The sequence below is a fragment of the Pseudophryne corroboree genome, chromosome 3 (genome assembly GCF_028390025.1).
Source record: "Pseudophryne corroboree isolate aPseCor3 chromosome 3, aPseCor3.hap2, whole genome shotgun sequence".
NCBI lineage: Eukaryota > Metazoa > Chordata > Amphibia > Anura > Myobatrachidae > Pseudophryne > Pseudophryne corroboree.
In genome coordinates this window covers 258202448-258223371 of record NC_086446.1, presented here as the reverse complement: position 1 = coordinate 258223371, position 20924 = coordinate 258202448, and the positions used below count along the sequence as shown (strand labels likewise).

Genomic DNA, 20924 nt, shown 5'->3' with positions numbered 1-20924 from the left:
CTGACAAGGATAGTAAATAGGGACATGCAGGTAAGCATCCTTGATGTCCCGGGATACCATGTAATCCCCCTCGTCCAGGCTTGCAATAACCGCCCTGAGCGATTCCATCTTGAACTTGAATTTTTTATGCATGTGTTCAAGGATTTTAAATATAAAGAAGGGTCACACTGAACCATGCAGTTTCGGTACCCCAAACCGTGTGGAATAGTAACCCCGTCCTTGTTGAAGTAGGGGCACCTTAAGTATTACCTGCTGGAAATACAGCTTATTAATTGCCTCTAGCACAGCCTCCCTGCCTGAGGGAGTTGTCGGCAAGGCATATTTGAGGAAACGGCGGGGGGAAGACATCTCGAATTCCAGCTTGTACCCCTGAAATACTACTTGAATGAAACAGGGATTCACCTGTGAGCGAGCCCACTGATCGCTGAAATTTTTGAGATGGCCCCCCACCGTACCTGGCTACACCTGTGGAGCCCCCGCGTCATGCTGTGGACTCAGAGGAAGCGAGAGAAGAATTATGATTCTGGGAACAGGCTGACTGGTGCAGCTTTTTCCCTCTTCCCTTGTCTTTGTACAGAAAGGAAGCGCCTTTGACCCGCTTGCTTTTCTGAAGCCGAAAGGACTGTACCTGATAATACAGTGCTTTCTTAGTCTGAGGAAAACCGAGGTAAAAATATTTCTTCCCAGCTGTTGCTGCGGATACGAGGTCCCAGAGACCATCCCCAAATTCCTCACCCTTATAAGGCAGAATCTCTATGCGCCTTTTAAGGTCAGCATCACCTGTCCTGTGACAGGTCTCTAATACCCTCCTGACAGAATGGACATTACATTCATTTTGGATGCCAGCCGGCAAAATATCCCTCTGTGCATCCCTCATATATAAGACGACATCTTTAATATGTTCTCATGTTAGCAAACTAGTATGTTTGACAGGGTCACCGACCACGCTGCAGCAGCACGCTCTGCAGGTTTCAGTCTAGTACCTGAGTGTGTAAATACAGACTTCAGGATAGCCTCCTGCTTTTTATCAACAGGTACCTTCAAAGTGGCCGTTCCTAAAACGGCAGTGCCACCTATTTTGACAACCGTGTGAACGCATTATCCACCCTAGGGGATATCTCCCAGCGTAACTTATCCTCTGGCGGGAAAAGGTACGCCATCAGTAACTTTTTAGAAATTACCAGTTTCTTATCAGGGGGAACCCACGCTTTTCACACACTTCATTCATTCATCTGATGAGGGAACAAAACACTGCCTGCTTTTTCTCCCCAAACATAAAAACCCATTTTTAGAGGTTAATGTCAGAAATGTGTAACACATTTTTTTTTTTTATTGCCGGGATCAAGTCACGGATGTTCCTAGTGGATTGTGTATATGTCTCAACCTTGTCGACACTGGAGTCAGACTCCGTGTCGACATCTGTGTCTGCCATCTGAATGAGCGGGCGTTTTTGAGCCCCTGATGGCCTTTGAGACGCCTGGGCAGGCACGGGCTGAGAAGCCGGCTGTCCCACAGCTGTTACGTCATCCACCCTTTTATGTAAGGAGTTCACACTGTCGGTTAATACCTTTTACCTAACCATCCACTCTGGTGTCGGCCCCACAGGGGGCGACATCACATTTATCGGCATCTGCTCCGTCACTATATAAGCCTCCTCATCAAACATGTCGACACAGCTGTTCCGGCACCGCACACACACAGGGAATGCTCTGACTGAGGACAGGACCCACAAAGCCCTTTGGGGAGACAGAGAGAGAGTATGCCAGCACACACCAGAGCGCCATATAATGAGAGGATTAACACTTAACTGAGTGAATTTTCCCCCATAGCTGCTTGTATATACAATATTGCACCTAAATTTTGTGCCCCCCCCCCCCCCCTCTCTTTTTAACCCTTTGAGCCTGAAAACTACAGGGGAGAGCCTGGGGAGCTTTCTTCCAGCTGCACTGTGAAGAGAAAATGGCGCCAGTGTGTCTGAGGGAGATAGTTCCGCCCCTTTTCCGCGGCCTATTCTCCCGCTGTTTTCTGGATTCTGGCAGGGGTATTTACCACATATATAGCCTCTGGGGCTATATATTGTGGTATTTTTGCCAGCCAAGGTGTTTTTATTGCTGCTCAGGCCCCCCCCCCCCCCAAGCGCCCTGCACCCTCAGTGACCGGAGTGTGAAGTGTGTATGAGGAGCAATGGCGCACAGCTGCAGTGCTGTGCGCTACCTTGGTGAAGACTGATGTCTTCTGCCGCCGTTTTTCCGGACCTCTTCTTGCTTCTGGCTCTGTAAGGGGGACGGCGGCGCAGCTCCGGGACCGAACACCAAGGACTGGGCCTGCGGTCGATCCCTCTGGAACTAATGGTGTCCAGTAGCCTAAGAAGCCCAATCCGGCTGCAAGCAGGCGAGTTCGCTTCTTCTCCCCTTAGTCCCTCGCTGCAGTGAGTCTGTTGCCAGCAGGTCTCACTGAAAATAAAAAACCTAAATCTATACTTTCTTTCTAAGGGCTCAGGAGAGCCCCTAGTGTGCATCCAACCTCGGCCGGGCACAAGATCTAACTGAGGCTTGGAGGAGGGTCATAGTGGGAGGAGCCAGTGCACACCAGGTAGTCATAAATCTTACTAGAGTGCCCAGCCTCCTTCGGAGCCCGCTATTCCCCATGGTCCTTACGGAGTTCCCAGCATCCACTAGGACGTCAGAGAAACAATGGTATGACTGTCTCCCAGCTAATCTTGGGTCTCCCAAGGTGGGTGCCCGGTCGACAGGGTTTCGGGAAGCCTGGGCCGAAACCACTCCCGAGATCTGGGTCAACAATATTATCTCAGGGTTACAAAATAGAGTTTCTTATATGTCCTCACAGCAAATACTTTATTACGGGTCTGCCTCAGTGCCCTCAAAAGGCAAGGGCATTGAAATCTGCTATCCAGAAGTTGATCCTTTCAGATGTCATAGTCCAAGTACCGGTACCACAAAGAGGAAGGAGTTTTTATTCAAATCTTTTTGTGATACCCAAACCAGACGGTTCTGGTCAGACCCATTCTAAACCTGAAGGTGTTAAGCCAATTTCTAACATTTTAACGTTTCAAGATCTAATCGATAGTAAGTCATAGCAGGGTTGGAACAAGAGGAATTCATGGTGTCTATGGACAAAAAGACATACCTACATGTTCCAATTTGGAGATTTGCAGTGAAGGAACACCATCAATTCAGAGCGTTACCGTTCAGTCTGTCCTCGGCGCCAAGGATCTTCACAAAGATCATGCGGTCATGGTAGCAAAATTAAGATCTATGGGGGTAACAATAATACTATACCTGGACAATGTTTTGATCAAGGGCCCGTCCCCGGAGATTTTGATCAGGGATGCAAGATTGACTCATCAGGCTCTGACTCGACACAGCTGGATGGTCAACTTCAAAAACGCCAACTAACTTCCATACCAAAGAATTCAGTTCTTGGGTCTGGTTCTGGATACGACTCAACTAAAATGTCTTTCTACTAGAGGACAAGATTCAAGACATCAGCACATTGTTCAAACAGGTCTTGCAGTATCAGAGGGTGTCTCTACACCTTTGCATACGGCTTCTGGGGAAGATGGTAGCATCTTTCGAAGTGATTCAGTGTGGCAGACTTCACTCAAGAACATTCCAGATGGACCTGATCCCACAGGGGGAAAGCATGCATCTTTTTCTTCACAGGAAGATCCGCCTGTCGTCTCAAACCAGAATTTTGTTGATTTGGTGGTCGATCCGCAAAAACCTGGCAATGGGGAAGAGGTTTGAAATTTGGGATTGTATAATTTTGACGGTGGATGCAAGTCTCAGAGGTTGTGGCACAGTACTGAAAAAACACCAGTTTCAGGGGAGATGGTCCCAGTACAAGAGTAGACTCACCATAAATGGGCTGGAACTTCGAGCTATCTACAAAGCGCTTCTTCAGAGAGTCTAATAAGAGGGCAACATGTGAGAATTCAATCCAACAATGTCACAGCAGCTACTTCTATAAAACGCCAGGGAGGAACGAACAGTCGGTTGGCCCTAAAGGAAGCAACAAGAATTCTGACCTGGGCAGAAAAACGACACATAATTCTGTCGGCAGTCTTCAATACCGGAGTAGACAACTGGGAGGCAGATTCTATCAGCCAAGACATGCATCCAGGAGAGTGGAGCCTACATCCCCAAGTCTTCAACGCAATAGTAAGAAGGTGGGGGTTACCACAGGTGGATCTAATGGCATCCCGACAAATCGTCAACTTCTGAGATATGTGGCCAGGACACTAGACCCTGTGACAGAAGCAGTGGATGCACTGTCGATTCACTGGGCTTACATCTTTCCACCATTTCTTCTCCTACCACAAGTGAAAGAAGGTAAAAATAAGAATTTACTTACCGATAATTCTATTTCTCGGAGTCCGTAGTGGATGCTGGGGTTCCTGAAAGGACCATGGGGAACAGCGGCTCCGCAGGAGACAGGGCACAAAAAGTAAAGCTTTACGATCAGGTGGTGTGTACTGGCTCCTCCCCCTATGACCCTCCTCCAAGCCTCAGTTAGGTACTGTGCCCGGACGAGCGTACACAATAAGGAAGGATTTATGAATCCCGGGTAAGACTCATACCAGCCACACCAATCACACCGTACAACCTGAGATCTAAACCCAGTTAACAGTATGATAACAGCGGAGCCTCTGAAAAGATGGCTCACAACAATAATAACCCGATTTTTGTAACTATGTACAAGTAATGCAGATAATCCGCACTTGGGATGGGCGCCCAGCATCCACTACGGACTCCGAGAAATAGAATTATCGGTAAGTAAATTCTTATTTTCTCTATCGTCCTAGTGGATGCTGGGGTTCCTGAAAGGACCATGGGGATTATACCAAAGCTCCCAAACGGGCGGGAGAGTGCGGATGACTCTGTAGCACCGAATGAGAGAACTCCAGGTCCTCCTTAGCCAGGGTATCAAATTTGTAGAATTTTACAAACGTGTTCTCCCCCGACCACGTAGCCGCTCGGCAGAGTTGTAATGCCGAGACCCCTCGGGCAGCCGCCCAAGAAGAACCCACCTTCCTTGTGGAGTGGGCTTTTACCGATTTTGGCTGTGGCAGGCCTGCCACAGAATGTGCAAGCTGAATCGTACTACAAATCCAGCGAGCAATAGTCTGCTTAGACGCAGGAGCGCCCAACTTGTTGGGAGCATATAGTATAAACAGCGAGTCAGATTTCCTGACTCCAGCTGTCCTTGAAATGTATATTTTTAAAGCTCTGACAACGTCCAACAACTTGGAGTCCTCCAAGTCGCTTGTAGCCGCAGGCACTACAATAGGTTGGTTCAGATGAAATGCTGACACCACCTTAGGGAGAAAATGCGGACGAGTCCGCAGTTCTGCCCGAATGGAAAATCAGATATGGGCTTTTGTAAGATAAAGCTGCCAGTTCTGACACTCTCCTGGCCGAAGCCAGGGCTAGTAGCATGGTCACTTTCCATGTGAGATATTTCAAATCCACAGTTTTTAGTGGTTCAAACCAATGAGATTTGAGAAAGTCCAAAACAACATTGAGATCCCATGGTGCCACTGGAGGCACCACAGGGGGCTGTATATGCAGCACTCCCTTAACAAAAGTCTGGACTCCAGGAACTGAAGCCAATTCTTTTTGGAAGAAAATCGACAGGGCCGAAATTTGAACCTTAATAGATCCCAATTTGAGACCCATAGACAATCCTGATTGCAGGAAATGTAGGAATCGACCCAGTTGAAATTCCTCCGTCGGAGCACTCCGATCCTCGCACCACGCAACATATTTTCGCCAAATGCGGTGATAATGTTGCGCGGTTACTTCCTTCCTTGCTTTAATCAAAGTAGGAATGACTTCTTCCGGCATGCCTTTTTCCTTTAGGATCCGGCATTCAACCGCCATGCCGTCAAACGCAGCCGCGGTAAGTCTTGAAACAGACAGGGACCCTGCTGAAGCAAGTCCCTTCTCAGAGGTAGAGGCCACGGATCTTCCGTGATCATCTCTTGAAGTTCCGGGTACCAAGTCCTTCTTGGCCAATCCGGAACCACTAGTATCGTTCTTACGCCTCTTTGCCGTATAATTCTCAATACTTTTGGTATGAGAGGCAGAGGAGGAAACACATACACCGACTGGTACACCCAAGGCGTTACCAGCGCGTCCACAGCTATTGCCTGCGGATCTCTTGACCTGGCGCAATACCTGTCCAGTTTTTTGTTGAGGCGAGACGCCATCATGTCCACCATTGGTCTTTCCCAACGGGTTACCAGCATGTGGAAAACTTCTGGATGAAGTCCCCACTCTCCCGGGTGAAGGTCGTGTCTGCTGAGGAAGTCTGCTTCCCAGTTGTCCACTCCCGGGATGAACACTGCTGACAGTGCTATCACATGATTCTCTGCCCAGCGAAGAATCCTTGCAGCTTCTGCCATTGCACTCCTGCTTCTTGTGCCGCCCTGTCTGTTCACATGGGCGACTGCCGTGATGTTGTCCGACTGGATCAACACCGGTTTTCCTTGAAGCAGAGGTTCTGCCTGGCTTAGAGCATTGTAGATTGCTCTTAGTTCCAGAATGTTTATGTGAAGAGACGTTTCCAGGCTCGACCACACGCCCTGGAAGTTTCTTCCTTGTGTGACTGCTCCCCAGCCTCTCAGGCTGGCGTCCGTGGTCACCAGGATCCAATCCTGTATGCCGAATCTGCGGCCCTCCAATAGATGAGCACTCTGCAACCACCACAGAAGAGATACCCTTGTCCTTGGAGACAGGGTTATCCGCTGGTGCATCTGAAGATGCGACCCTGACCATTTGTCCAACAGATCCCTCTGGAAAATTCTTGCGTGGAATCTGCCGAATGGAATTGCTTCGTAAGAAGCCACCATTTTTCCCAGGACTCTTGTGCATTGATGTACAGACACCTTTCCTGGTTTTAGGAGGTTCCTGACAAGCTCGGATAACTCCTTGGCTTTTTCCTCCGGGAGAAAAACCTTTTTCTGAACCGTGTCCAGAATCATCCCTAGGAACAGCAGACGTGTTGTCGGAATTAACTGGGATTTTGGAATATTCAGAATCCACCCGTGCTGTTTTAGCACTTCTTGAGACAGTGCTAATCCCATCTCTAGCTGTTCTCTGGACCTTGCCCTTATTAGGAGATCGTCCAAGTATGGGATAATTAATACGCCTTTTCTTCGAAGAAGAATCATCATCTCGGCCATTACCTTGGTAAAGACCCGAGGTGCCGTGGACAATCCGAACGGCAGCGTCTGAAACTGATAGTGACAGTTCTGTACGACGAACCTGAGGTACCCCTGGTGTGAGGGGTAAATTGGAACGTGGAGATACGCATCCTTGATGTCCAAGGATACCATAAAGTCCCCTTCTTCCAGGTTCGCTATCACTGCTCTGAGTGACTCCATCTTGAACTTGAACTTCTTTATGTACAGGTTCAAGGATTTCAGATTTAGAATAGGTCTTACCGAGCCATCCGGCTTCGGTACCACAAATAGAGTGGAATAATACCCCTTTCCTTGTTGTAAAAGGGGTACCTTGACTATCACCTGCTGAGAGTACAGCTTCCAAGACCGTCACCCTGTCGGAGGGGGACGTTGGTAAAGCAGACTTCAGGAAACGGCGAGGTGGATCCGTCTCTAGTTCCAACCTGTACCCCTGAGATATTATCTGCAGGATCCAGGGATCTACCTGCGAGTGAGCCCACTGCGCGCTGAAATTCTTGAGACGACCCCCCACCGCCCCCGAGTCCGCTTGAGAAGCCCCAGCGTCATGCTGAGGCTTTTGTGGAAGCGGGGGAGGGCTTCTGTTCCTGGGAAGGAGCTGCCTGTTGCTGTCTCTTCCCCCTTCCTCTGCCTCGTGGCAGATATGAATATCCCTTTGCTCTCTTGTTTTTAAAGGAACGAAAGGGCTGCGGTTGAAAAGTCGGTGTCTTTTTCTGTTGGGGAGTGACTTGAGGTAAAAAGGTGGATTTCCCGGCTGTAGCCGTGGCCACCAAATCCGATAGACCGACACCAAATAACTCCTCCCCTTTATACGGCAAAACTTCCATATGCCGTTTTGAGTCCGCATCGCCTGACCACTGTCGCGTCCATAAACTTCTTCTGGCCGAAATGGACATAGCACTTACCCGTGATGCCAGTGTGCCGATATCCCTCTGTGCATCACGCATATAAAGAAATGCATCCTTTATTTGCTCTAAAGACAGTAAAACATTGTCCCTATCCAGGGTATCAATATTTTCAATCAGGGACTCTGACCAAGCTACCCCAGCACTGCACATCCAGGCTGTCGCTATAGCTGGTCGTAGTATAACACCTGTATGTGTGTATATACTTTTTTGGATATTTTCCATCCTCCTATCTGCTGGATCTTTAAGTGCGGCCGTCTCAGGAGAGGGTAACGCCACTTGTTTTGATAAGCGTGTGAGCGCCTTGTCCACCCTAGGAGGTGTTTCCCAGCGCGCCCTAACCTCTGGCGGGAAAGGGTATAAAGCCAATAACTTCTTTGAAATTAGCATTTTTTTATCGGGGGCAACCCACGCTTCATCACACACCTCATTTAATTCATCTGATTCAGGAAAAACTATAGGTAGTTTTTTCACACCCCACATGATACCCTGTTTTGTGGTACCTGTAGTATCAGCAATATGTAACGCCTCCTTCATTGCCAAAATCATATAACGTGTGGCCCTACTGGAAAATACGGTTGATTCGTCACCGTCGCCACTGGAATCAGTGCCTGTGTCTGGGTCTGTGTCGACCGACTGAGGCAAAGGGCGTTTTACAGCCCCTGACGGTGTTTGAGGCGCCTGGACAGGCACTAATTGATTGTCCGGCCGTCTCATGTCGTCAAACGACTGCTTTAGCGTGTTGACACTATCCCGTAATTCCATAAATAAAGGCATCCATTCTGGTGTCGACCCCCTAGGAGGTGACATCCCCATATTTGGCAATTGCTCCGCCTCCACACCAATATCGTCCTCATACATGTCGACACACACGTACCGACACAGCAGACACACAGGGAATGCTCTTAACGAAGACAGGACCCCACTAGCCCTTTGGGGAGACAGAGGGAGAGTTTGCCAGCACACATCAAAAGCGCTATATATGACAGGGATAGCCTTATAATAAGTGCTCCCTGTATAGCTGCTTTAATATAGTTTTGCCACAATTTTGCCCCCCCTCTCTTGTTTTACCCTGTTTCTGTAGTGCAGTGCAGGGGAGAGCCTGGGAGCCTTCCTGACCAGCGGAGCTGTGTGAGGAAAATGGCGCTGTGTGCTGAGGAGATAGGCCCCGCCCCTTTTTCGGCGGGCTCGTCTCCCGCTCTTTAGTGGATTCTGGCAGGGGTTAAATATCTCCATATAGCCCCCCCGGAGGCTATATGTGAGGTATTTTTAGCCAAAAAAGGTTTTCATTTGCCTCCCAGGGCGCCCCCCTCCCAGCGCCCTGCACCCTCAGTGACTGCCGTGTGAAGTGTGCTGAGAGGAAAATGGCGCACAGCTGCAGTGCTGTGCGCTACCTTAAGAAGACTGAGGAGTCTTCTGCCGCCGATTCTGGACCTCTTCTCGTTTCAGCATCTGCAAGGGGGCCGGCGGCGAGGCTCCGGTGACCATCCAGGCTGTACCTGTGATCGTCCCTCTGGAGCTAATGTCCAGTAGCCAAGAAGCCAATCCATCCTGCACGCAGGTGAGTTCACTTCTTCTCCCCTAAGTCCCTCGTTGCAGTGATCCTGTTGCCAGCAGGACTCACTGTAAAATAAAAAACCTAAGCTAAACTTTTCTAAGCAGCTCTTTAGGAGAGCCACCTAGATTGCACCCTTCTCGGCCGGGCACAAAAATCTAACTGAGGCTTGGAGGAGGGTCATAGGGGGAGGAGCCAGTACACACCACCTGATCGTAAAGCTTTACTTTTTGTGCCCTGTCTCCTGCGGAGCCGCTGTTCCCCATGGTCCTTTCAGGAACCCCAGCATCCACTAGGACGATAGAGAAAATAAGAATTTACTTACCGATAATTCTATTTCTCGGAGTCCGTAGTGGATGCTGGGGTTCCTGAAAGGACCATGGGGAATAGCGGCTCCGCAGGAGACAGGGCACAAAAAGTAAAGCTTTTCCAGATCAGGTGGTGTGCACTGGCTCCTCCCCCTATGACCCTCCTCCAGACTCCAGTTAGGTACTGTGCCCGGACGAGCGTACACAATAAGGGAGGATTTTGAATCCCGGGTAAGACTCATACCAGCCACACCAATCACACCGTACAACTTGTGATCTAAACCCAGTTAACAGTATGATAACAGAGGAGCCTCTGAAAGATGGCTCCCTAAACAATAACCCGAATTAGTTAACAATAACTATGTACAAGTATTGCAGATAATCCGCACTTGGGATGGGCGCCCAGCATCCACTACGGACTCCGAGAAATAGAATTATCGGTAAGTAAATTCTTATTTTCTCTATCGTCCTAGTGGATGCTGGGGTTCCTGAAAGGACCATGGGGATTATACCAAAGCTCCCAAACGGGCGGGAGAGTGCGGATGACTCTGCAGCACCGAATGAGAGAACTCCAGGTCCTCCTTTGCCAGGGTATCAAATTTGTAGAATTTTACAAACGTGTTCTCCCCTGACCACGTAGCGTCTCGGCAGAGTTGTAATGCCGAGACCCCTCGGGCAGCCGCCCAAGATGAGCCCACCTTCCTTGTGGAATGGGCCTTAACAGATTTAGGCTGTGGCAGGCCTGCCACAGAATGTGCAAGTTGAATTGTGTTACAAATCCAACGAGCAATCGACTGCTTAGAAGCAGGCGCACCCAACTTGTTGGGTGCATACAGTATAAACAGCGAGTCAGATTTTCTGACTCCAGCCGTCCTTCAAATGTATATTTTTAAAGCTCTGACAACGTCCAACAACTTGGAGTCCTCCAAGTCGCTTGTAGCCGCAGGCACTACAATAGGCTGGTTCAGGTGAAACGCTGATACCACCTTAGGGAGAAAATGCGGACGCGTCCGCAGCTCTGCCCTATCCGAATGGAAAATTAAATAAGGGCTTTTATAAGATAAAGCCGCCAGTTCAGATACTCTCCTGGCGGACGCCAGGACCAGTAACATAGTCACTTTCCATGTGAGATATTTCAAATCCACATTTTTTAGTGGTTCAAACCAATGGGATTTGAGGAAATCTAAAACTACATTTAGATCCCACGGTGCCACCGGAGGCACCACAGGAGGCTGTATATGCAGTACTCCTTTGACAAAAGTCTGGACCTCAGGAACTGAGGCCAATTCTTTTTGGAAGAATATTGACAGGGCCGAAATTTGAACCTTAATAGATCCCAATTTGAGACCCATAGACAATCCTGATTGCAGGAAATGTAGGAAACGACCCAGTTGAAATTCCTCCGTCGGAGCACTCCGATCCTCGCACCACGCAACATATTTCCGCCAAATGCGGTGATAATGCTTCGCGGTGACTTCCTTTCTTGCCTTAATCAAGGTAGGAATGACTTCTTCTGGAATGCCTTTTCCTTTTAGGATCTGGCGTTCAACCGCCATGCCGTCAAACGCAGCCGCGGTAAGTCTTGGAATAGACACGGTCCCTGCTGAAGCAGGTCCTGTCTTAGAGGTAGAGGCCACGGATCGTCCGTGACCATCTCTTGAAGTTCCGGGTACCAAGACCTTCTTGGCCAATCCGGAGCCACTAGTATCGTTCTTACTCCGCTTTGCCGTATGATTCTCAATACCTTTGGTATGAGAGGCAGAGGAGGAAACACATACACCGACTGGTACACCCAAGGTGTTACCAGCGCGTCCACAGCTATTGCCTGCGGATCTCTTGACCTGGCGCAATACCTGTCCAGTTTTTTGTTGAGGCGAGACGCCATCATGTCCACCATTGGTCTTTCCCAACGGTTTATTAGCATGTGGAAAACTTCTGGATGAAGTCCCCACTCTCCCGGGTGAAGATCGTGTCTGCTGAGGAAGTCTGCTTCCCAGTTGTCCACTCCCGGGATGAACACTGCTGACAGTGCTATCACGTGATTCTCCGCCCAGCGAAGGATCCTGGCAGCTTCTGCCATTGCACTCCTGCTTCTTGTGCCGCCCTGTCTGTTTACATGGGCGACTGCCGTGATGTTGTCCGACTGGATCAACACCGGTCTTCCTTGAAGCAGAGGTTCCGCCTGGCTTAGAGCATTGTAGATTGCTCTTAGTTCCAGAATGTTTATGTGAAGAGACTTTTCCAGGCTCGACCACACTCCCTGGAAGTTTCTTCCTTGTGTGACTGCTCCCCAGCCTCTCAGGCTGGCGTCCGTGGTCCCCAGGATCCAATCCTGTATGCCGAATCTGCGGCCCTCCAATAGATGAGCCCTCTGCAACCACCACAGAAGAGATACCCTTGTCCTTGGAGACAGGGTTATCCGCAGGTGCATCTGAAGATGCGTGCATTGATGTACAGACACCTTTCCTGGTTTTAGGAGATTCCTGACCAGGTCGGATAACTCCTTGGCTTTTTCCTCGGGAAGAAAAACCTTTTTCTGAACCGTGTCCAGAATCATCCCTAGGAACAGCAGACGAGTTGTCGGCATTAATTGGGATTTTGGAATATTCAGAATCCATCCGTGCTGCTTTAGCACCTCTTGAGATATTGCTAATCCCATCTCTAGCTGTTCTCTGGACCTTGCCCTTATTAGGAGATCGTCCAAGTATGGGATAATTAATACGCCTTTTCTTCTAAGAAGAATCATCATCTCGGCCATTACCTTTGTAAAGACCCGAGGTGCCGTGGACAAACCAAACGGCAGCGTCTGAAACTGATAGTGACAGTTTTGTACAACGAACCTGAGGTACCCCTGGTGTGAGGGGTAAATTGGAACGTGGAGATACGCATCCTTGATGTCCAAGGATACCATAAAGTCCCCTTCTTCCAGGTTCGCTATCACTGCTCTGAGTGACTCCATCTTGAACTTGAACTTCTTTATGTACAGGTTCAAGGACTTCAGATTTAGAATAGGCCTTACCGAGCCATCCGGCTTCGGTACCACAAATAGAGTGGAATAATACCCCTTCCCTTGTTGTAGAAGAGGTACCTTGACTATCACCTGCTGAGAGTACAGCTTGTGAATGGCTTCCAAAACCGTCTCCCTTTCGGAAGGGGACGTTGGTAAAGCAGACTTCAGGAAACGGCGAGGTGGATCTGTCTCTAATTCCAACCTGTACCCCTGAGATATTATCTGCAGGATCCAGGGATCTACCTGCGAGTGAGCCCACTGCGCGCTGTAATTTTTGAGACGACCTCCCACCGTCCCCGAGTCCGCTTGAGAAGCCCCAGCGTCATGCTGAGGCTTTTGTAGAAGCCGGGGAGGGCTTCTGTTCCTGGGAAGGAGCTGCCTGTTGCTGTTTCTTCCCTCGACCTCTGCCTCGTGGCAGATATGAATAGCCCTTTGCTCTCTTATTTTTAAAGGAACGAAAGGGCTGCGGTTGAAAAGTCGGTGCCTTTTTCTGTTGGGGAGTGACTTGAGGTAGAAAGGTGGATTTCCCGGCTGTAGCCGTGGCCACCAAATCTGATAGACCGACTCCAAATAACTCCTCCCCTTTATACGGCAAAACTTCCATATGCCGTTTTGAATCCGCATCGCCTGTCCACTGTCGCGTCCATAAAGCTCTTCTGGCCGAAATGGACATAGCACTTACCCGTGATGCCAGTGTGCAGATATCCCTCTGTGCATCACGCATATAAAGAAATGCATCCTTTATTTGTTCTAACGACAGTAAAATATTGTCCCTGTCCAGGGTATCAATATTTTCAATCAGGGACTCTGACCAAACTACCCCAGCACTGCACATCCAGGCAGTCGCTATAGCTGGTCGTAGTATAACACCTGCATGTGTGTATATACTTTTTTGGATATTTTCCATCCTCCTATCTGATGGATCTTTAAGTGCGGCCGTCTCAGGAGAAGGTAACGCCACTTGTTTTGATAAGCGTGTTAGCGCCTTGTCCACCCTAGGAGGTGTTTCCCAGCGCTCCCTAACCTCTGGCGGGAAAGGGTATAATGCCAATAATTTCTTTGAAATTATCAGCTTTTTATCAGGGGCAACCCACGCTTCATCACACACGTCATTTAATTCTTCTGATTCAGGAAAAACTATAGGTAGTTTTTTCACACCCCACATAATACCCTGTTTAGTGGTACCTGTAGTATCAGCTAAATGTAACGCCTCCTTCATTGCCAAAATCATATAACGTGTGGCCCTACTGGAAAATACGGTTGATTCGTCACCGTCACCACTGGAATCAGTGCCTGTGTCTGGGTCTGTGTCGACCGACTGAGGCAAAGGGCGTTTTACAGCCCCTGACGGTGTTTGAGGCGCCTGGACAGGCACTAATTGATTGTCCGGCCGCCTCATGTCGTCAAACGACTGCTTTAGCGTGTTGACACTATCCCGTAATTCCATAAATAAAGGCATCCATTCTGGTGTCGACCCCCTAGGAGGTGACATCCCCATATTTGGCAATTGCTCCGCCTCCACACCAATATCGTCCTCATACATGTCGACACACACGTACCGACACACAGCAGACACACAGGGAATGCTCTAAACGAAGACAGGACCCACTAGCCCTTTGGGGAGACAGAGGGAGAGTCTGCCAGCACACACCAAAAAGCGCTATATATGACAGGGATAGCCTTATAATAAGTGCTCCCTTATAGCTGCTTTATATATATCAAGATATTGCCATTAAATTTGCCCCCCCTCTCTGTTTTACCCTGTTTCTGTAGTGCAGTGCAGGGGAGAGACCTGGGAGCCGTCCTGACCAGCGGAGCTGTGAGAGGAAATGGCGCCGTGTGCCGAGGAGATAGGCCCCGCCCCTTTTTCGGCGGGCTCGTCTCCCGCTATTTTGTGAATACAGGCAGGGGTTAAATATCTCCATATAGCCTCTGGGGGCTATATGTGAGGTATTTTTAGCCTTTATATAGGTTTACATTTGCCTCCCAGGGCGCCCCCCCCCCAGCGCCCTGCACCCTCAGTGACTGCGTGTGAAGTGTGCTGAGAGGAAAATGGTGCACAGCTGCAGTGCTGTGCGCTACCTTTAGAAGACTGCAGGAGTCTTCAGCCGCCGATTCTGGACCTCTTCTTACTTCAGCATCTGCAAGGGGGCCGGCGGCGCGGCTCCGGTGACCATCCAGGCTGTACCTGTGATCGTCCCTCTGGAGCTGATGTCCAGTAGCCAAGAAGCCAATCCATCCTGCACGCAGGTGAGTTCACTTCTTCTCCCCTCTGTCCCTCGTTGCAGTGATCCTGTTGCCAGCAGGAATCACTGTAAAATAAAAAACCTAAGCTAAACTTTCTCTAAGCAGCTCTTTATGAGAGCCACCTAGAATTGCACCCTTCTCGGCCGGGCACAAAAATCTAACTGGAGTCTGGAGGAGGGTCATAGGGGGAGGAGCCAGTGCACACCACCTGATCTGGAAAAGCTTTACTTTTTGTGCCCTGTCTCCTGCGGAGCCGCTATTCCCCATGGTCCTTTCAGGAACCCCAGCATCCACTAGGACGATAGAGAAACAGGAAAGACCGTGTGTAATCCTTATAGCCCCGGACTGACCTCGCAGAATTTGGTACTCGGATCTGAGGAGTCTCCTAGCGGAGGAGCCTTGGAGGTTGCCGCAGAGGGAAGATCTGTTGTCACAGGGTCCATTTCTACATCCAGATATGAACAATCTTTGTTTAACAGCATGGCTCTCAAGGCCCAGATACTAAGGGAAAAAGGTATTCCCAGTTCAGCTATCCCTACGATGTTAGCAGCAAGGAAACCGGTGACTGCGGCTCACTATCAGAATTTGGAAAAGGTACATGGATTGGTGCCAGCCTAGGGGTTGGAACCCCAGACAATTTTCAACTTAACAGATTGTTGCATTTTCTTCAAGCTGGTTTGGAAGGCGGTTTGAGGTTGGGATCATTAGAGGTTCAGGTCTCTGCCCTTTCTATTTTCTTTCAACAATGTCTGGCTTCCTTACAGGAGATGCACATTTTTGCAGGGAGTGTTGAGGTTTCAACCATCCTTTCGCCGCCACCCCCACGGCTCCATGGGATTTAAACCTGGTTTTGAAATTTTTAAGATCTGACCTTTTCGAACCTTTGTGCACTGCAATTGATTTGCATATATTGTGCTACCTCCGGTCTCCATACTTCACACCCCAGGTGTTTAGAATTCCAGTGTCCCCGAGTGGATTCAGATAGATAGATTTATCAGTAAGTACCAAAATCCTCTTTTTATATATCACCTTATACAATTATAAAACCAAGATACTCCTCAAGCAAGCATAAGTACTGCATCAATGGGGAAGGGGGGGGGGGGGGGGACACACTAATCACAGCAATATGCTTCCACGATATTCAGCAGAGCACAACACAGAATTACGGTACCTAAATAACACTAAAGGGGTTAAGTCAAAGAGCAAATTGCAGGCAATGCAATTGCAGCACTGGTACACCGAACCACCACACCAAATGACTCAACTCACAATTTTGGTTGAGCCCCATAGTGGTGGGTATTAAAATACACAAGATCTAAGGGTTACCGTAAATGCCCATACGGACAATGAGGGGTGGTATTCAGTATGCCGGCTGTTTGGATACCGGCACTCAGTATACTGGCGCCGGAATCCCGACACCGGGCATACTGACAACTATTATCCCTCTTGGGGGTCCACGACTACCCTGGAGGGAGAATAAATAGTGTGGCATGCATAGCGTGCCACTGTGCCTGCAGCATGGTGAGCGCAGCGAGCCCACAAACGGCTCATTTGCACTCACCCAGCTGTCAGTATGCCGGGATCCCTGCGCTGGCATACAATACTACACCCACAATGAGAGCATGCCCTGTAGTTGAAGTAACATCTAAAGCCAGGTACACACTATGCAATATATTGTTTGACACGGATCAGAATATCTTACACATTATATAGTATGTACCCGTGATCATTTCATTGGGTCATCCCATCTGATGTGCTCCACGTCAGATGGGACAGATGTATTAAGCCTGGATAAGTGATATATTAGTGATACGTGGAAGGTGATAACGCATCAGGATCAGTATGTTTTGCCAGCGCACGGGATCCCGGCTGCTGTAATACCGACGCCAGGATCCCGATATTTGATAAGCCAACAGGGGTCAGGGGTGTCTCCCCCATCCCCAACCACAGCCTAACTTTGACCCCCCCCTGTAGGTGGTTAAATCTAACCCCTTGTACCCGCTGCCTAAACCTAAGCATCCCCACACCCGTAGCCTAAAGGCCCGTACACACTGGCCGATATATCGGCCGTTCTCTTGAACGGCCGATATATCGCGGGTCCGTCGGCCAGTGTGTACGTCCGATACGTCTGTGAACTCCGTCGTTCACAGACATATCGCGTCGGCCCCGCAGCACAGCCAATGGCCGATATATTGGCACTTCGCTGTGTGAGTACGGCGGTCGGCCGACCGTCCGTACACATGCTGCGGCGGCGATTGACAGCTGAACTGGGCGGGCGTGTGTACACGCCCGCCGAGTTCATGACTTCCGTCCCCAACGGATCGGGCAGTGTATATGCACAGCACATTGCCCGATCCGTCCATAGATATATCTGCAGATCAATTGATCTGCAGATATATCTTTCTAGTGTGTACCCACCTTAACCCTCGAAGGGGGTGCCTAACCCCCCCAGCCTAAACCTAAGCTCTCCCCACCCCCCCCACACACAGCGCTTACCCGACGGTCTGTCCTCATTCGAATACTGGCTGCCAGTATTCCGGCACCAGGATGGTGTTGGCATTCAGGTATCATTATTCTGACTGCATTCCAACGCATCCGCTCCTGCATTTTTCAAGCCCATAATGATTGGCTGGAGCATTATCACTTTCCACTGCTTTATCACTTAATACATCTGCCCCAATGTATGGCATGCTGGGTACACACTGGAGCGATGTGTACCCGGACGATATGCTGGACAACATATTGTATCCGTGGTACACATCAGAACGATGTAATGAAGGATGGATTGATCCCTTGTACCATCCTTCATTATACTGCACCGCATGCATCCTTCTTCACCATGCAGCACAGCTGACCGAAAGATATCACTAACGTCTGCACAGATTGGCCGGATCGTTCTGTGTACGGCCAATGTCATTTCAGTTTGTCTAGAAATTACATTTTGGGCAGAAATCGCTCCAGTGTGTACCCAGCTTTAGACATGTTACACATCAGAATGAGGTTTCACAGTTAACAGTAGGGTGGCCAATCCCAGGCCATTTTTTAAATCCTGGGCATCGGGATTGAAAAATGGTCAATCCCGGGATTGGCTTGTTTTCTGTGTGAACCCTCCCGCATAATTTACCATACCACATGGGGGGGGGGGTGAGGGAGGTGGGTAACTTTCTCAGAATGCGGCAGCGGATGACAGGCAGGTGGCTGCGCAGCGCGTCCCCTGACTTTACATCACATTGTGCAGGAGGAGCCGGGCAGCATCTGAGCCTCCTGTGGATGTTCAACAGTGCCAGACATTGAAAAACAAGGAGCTTTCTAATCCTAGTTAACAGCACAGACAATACATCAATTTGGTGTACAATATATCATTACATCCGGAATTCACCTGTATGTCACTGTCAGAGGGTCAGCCCACCTGACAGGACAGCCAGGAGCACGCAATCACAGGTACACATTGAGCAATAAGTCACCCCACCTTACATACAGTATGTAATGCTATATCACAGTCCTATGGTGTATTGTGTTGTGTACAAATGCAGTGTAAACATAGTGTCTCAAGAGTCCTATGCACCTCTACTTAGTGCAGGGGATAAATAGCTGTTACTGGTTACAAGAACCAACATGACAGCACTTTACCAATATTTCACCAACAGACTTATGTGGATGCACATTGTAGAGCATCACTCTTATACGTAGACATGAGAATCTGTCCCACACACAGCAGCACATCTCTACACATACACCAGTGCAGTTATATACACACTGCAGAGCATCACTCACACAATGTAGAGCAGCTCACACCTAGTCTCCAGGGCTATAGAGACACGTCCCTACCCCCAGCAGCTACACTAGTTACTCAGTCACCCGATGTACCCATTGCCCCCCACACCTAATGCTATACAGTCTTTCGGGCTGTGGCACCCTCCACCACCCCGCGCTGCCTGTTATACTGCGGCATAAGAATAATTATCACCCCGATACACAGGGATAAGGCCATGATCACCAAGTACAGCCACATAACACCCCCTGCCATGGTGTACCTATTAACACCTCATAGATTAGAGGAAAACCTGCTGCACCGATTGGATTGCGAGCTCTTGGGACGAGAACCACGTACAACGGAACAGAGAGCAGAGTAACGGAGAGAGAACGGGGAGCTGGGAAGGTGAGACACACCTCACTGTCAGGGCAGGGAGCCGGACACGTCTCGGAGCGAGCGCTGCAGGACGACCTGTGACCACCGCAGATAAGAACAGGCCGCAATTCTCCACTCTACCAACAACCACTCCGCCCAGCGATTCAAACCTCCCGCTTTCAAGGTTCTTTAACCCGCACTTGGTGTCGATTGGCTGCCGGCGTTAGACTGCTCGTCTCTGATTTGTAGACTGGAGGAAAAACCGTTGTAGGCGGGCGGCTAGATTTGACGTGAACCGGGGGCGGGGTTGGTGTCAGATGACGCATGCGCAGTGACTGAAACTGGGCTGTGTGGTAGCGCGTGACGTGCTTAGCAGTTGCCCGCGTCGCGCTATACAGTGACGTGAAAGAATCCGGTGAGGCCCGGCCAGCGGTGTAACTAGTCTATCATTGATCCGACTCAGTGCTAGTAATACACCGGCGCCCAGCTGTGAGTATCACACACATACATATAGTAGCAGTGTATACCCGTCGTTACCGAGTGATTATTCTTTTTTTTTTTTTTTATGATACATCTTCTAGTTATTTATTTGAGTAATATTTTAGCAATCAAATTACCTTGAAATAAAAACCTAGTTGCAAAGTTGTCAAAGTATGAAAATTCTTAAAGATCGCATGGACGGGTCAGACGCATAAGGAGCCAGCTCACACAGAGCCTGCCGACCGGGAGTGCCATATATTTAGGCGTGTTTATCTCACTTGCACACATGTTTTGTCTTGTCGGGTGTGTGCAGAGCCGGCCCTAAGCAATATGATGCCCTCGGCAAGATTTTGGTGGGTGCCCCCTAGCACCGCCTCTAGTTCCGCCTCTGACCCTGCACCCCTTTCCCAGCACTATCACCCCTCGCCTATTGCAGTCCTCATTTTGGTGTTCCTACCCCCTATATTTTAAATAGGAACAGTGCGCACATTCAGCACACAGCCCAAAAAGGGGCATGTTCTTGCTGGAAAGGTGCATCCCCACACAATAGTACCCCCATATCAAATAATGCCACACTGTAGTGCAACTTTATTCACATTATATCATGTGAGTGTCCCTTTTTCATGTTACATCACACAGTAGTACCACTTTATCTTATATATGTTACTCTTTACAGTAATGCCCCTTATTCACATTACATGGCACTGAATTGCTCCTTATTCACATTACACTACAACATATTGCTCTTTATTCACATTAGACCACACCGTAGCGCCCTTTCTATACATTACACCACACAGTAGAGCACCTTATACACATAATACCACACATTAGTAATGCATATAAATACATAATACCACACAGTAATGCACCTTACACATATGACACACATTATTAATGTCCTTATAAAATAAAAAATGCACACGTTTTGCCAACCTTAATTAATGCGCTTATACACATAATGCCTCTTACACACATGCCGAACACTATTGCACAACCCAGCCGCACACAGCACTCACACGGCCACTTTCACTGTGACCTCTGCTTGTATACAGATGTGTCCTC

General features: G+C 49.1%; 2 protein-coding genes across 4 annotated transcripts in view; one reads left to right on the top strand and one right to left on the bottom strand.

The window, feature by feature from the left end:
* AURKA (aurora kinase A) overlaps nucleotides 1-19691 on the bottom strand; it is a 114525-nt gene extending 94834 nt beyond the window's left edge. For 2 of the 3 annotated variants that reach the window (XM_063959028.1, XM_063959027.1), the window contains exon 1: nucleotides 19421-19691. The gene's annotated coding sequence lies outside the window, so the exon portion shown is untranslated. Of the gene's footprint in view, nucleotides 1-19284; nucleotides 19360-19420 lie in introns of those variants that run through there. The other variant, XM_063959029.1, reaches the window with a different exon arrangement.
* The window catches only part of CSTF1 (cleavage stimulation factor subunit 1), a 67486-nt gene continuing 66245 nt past the window's right edge, over nucleotides 19684-20924 (top strand). The window contains exon 1 of the mRNA XM_063959025.1: nucleotides 19684-19868. The gene's annotated coding sequence lies outside the window, so the exon portion shown is untranslated. The remainder of the gene's footprint in view (nucleotides 19869-20924) is intronic.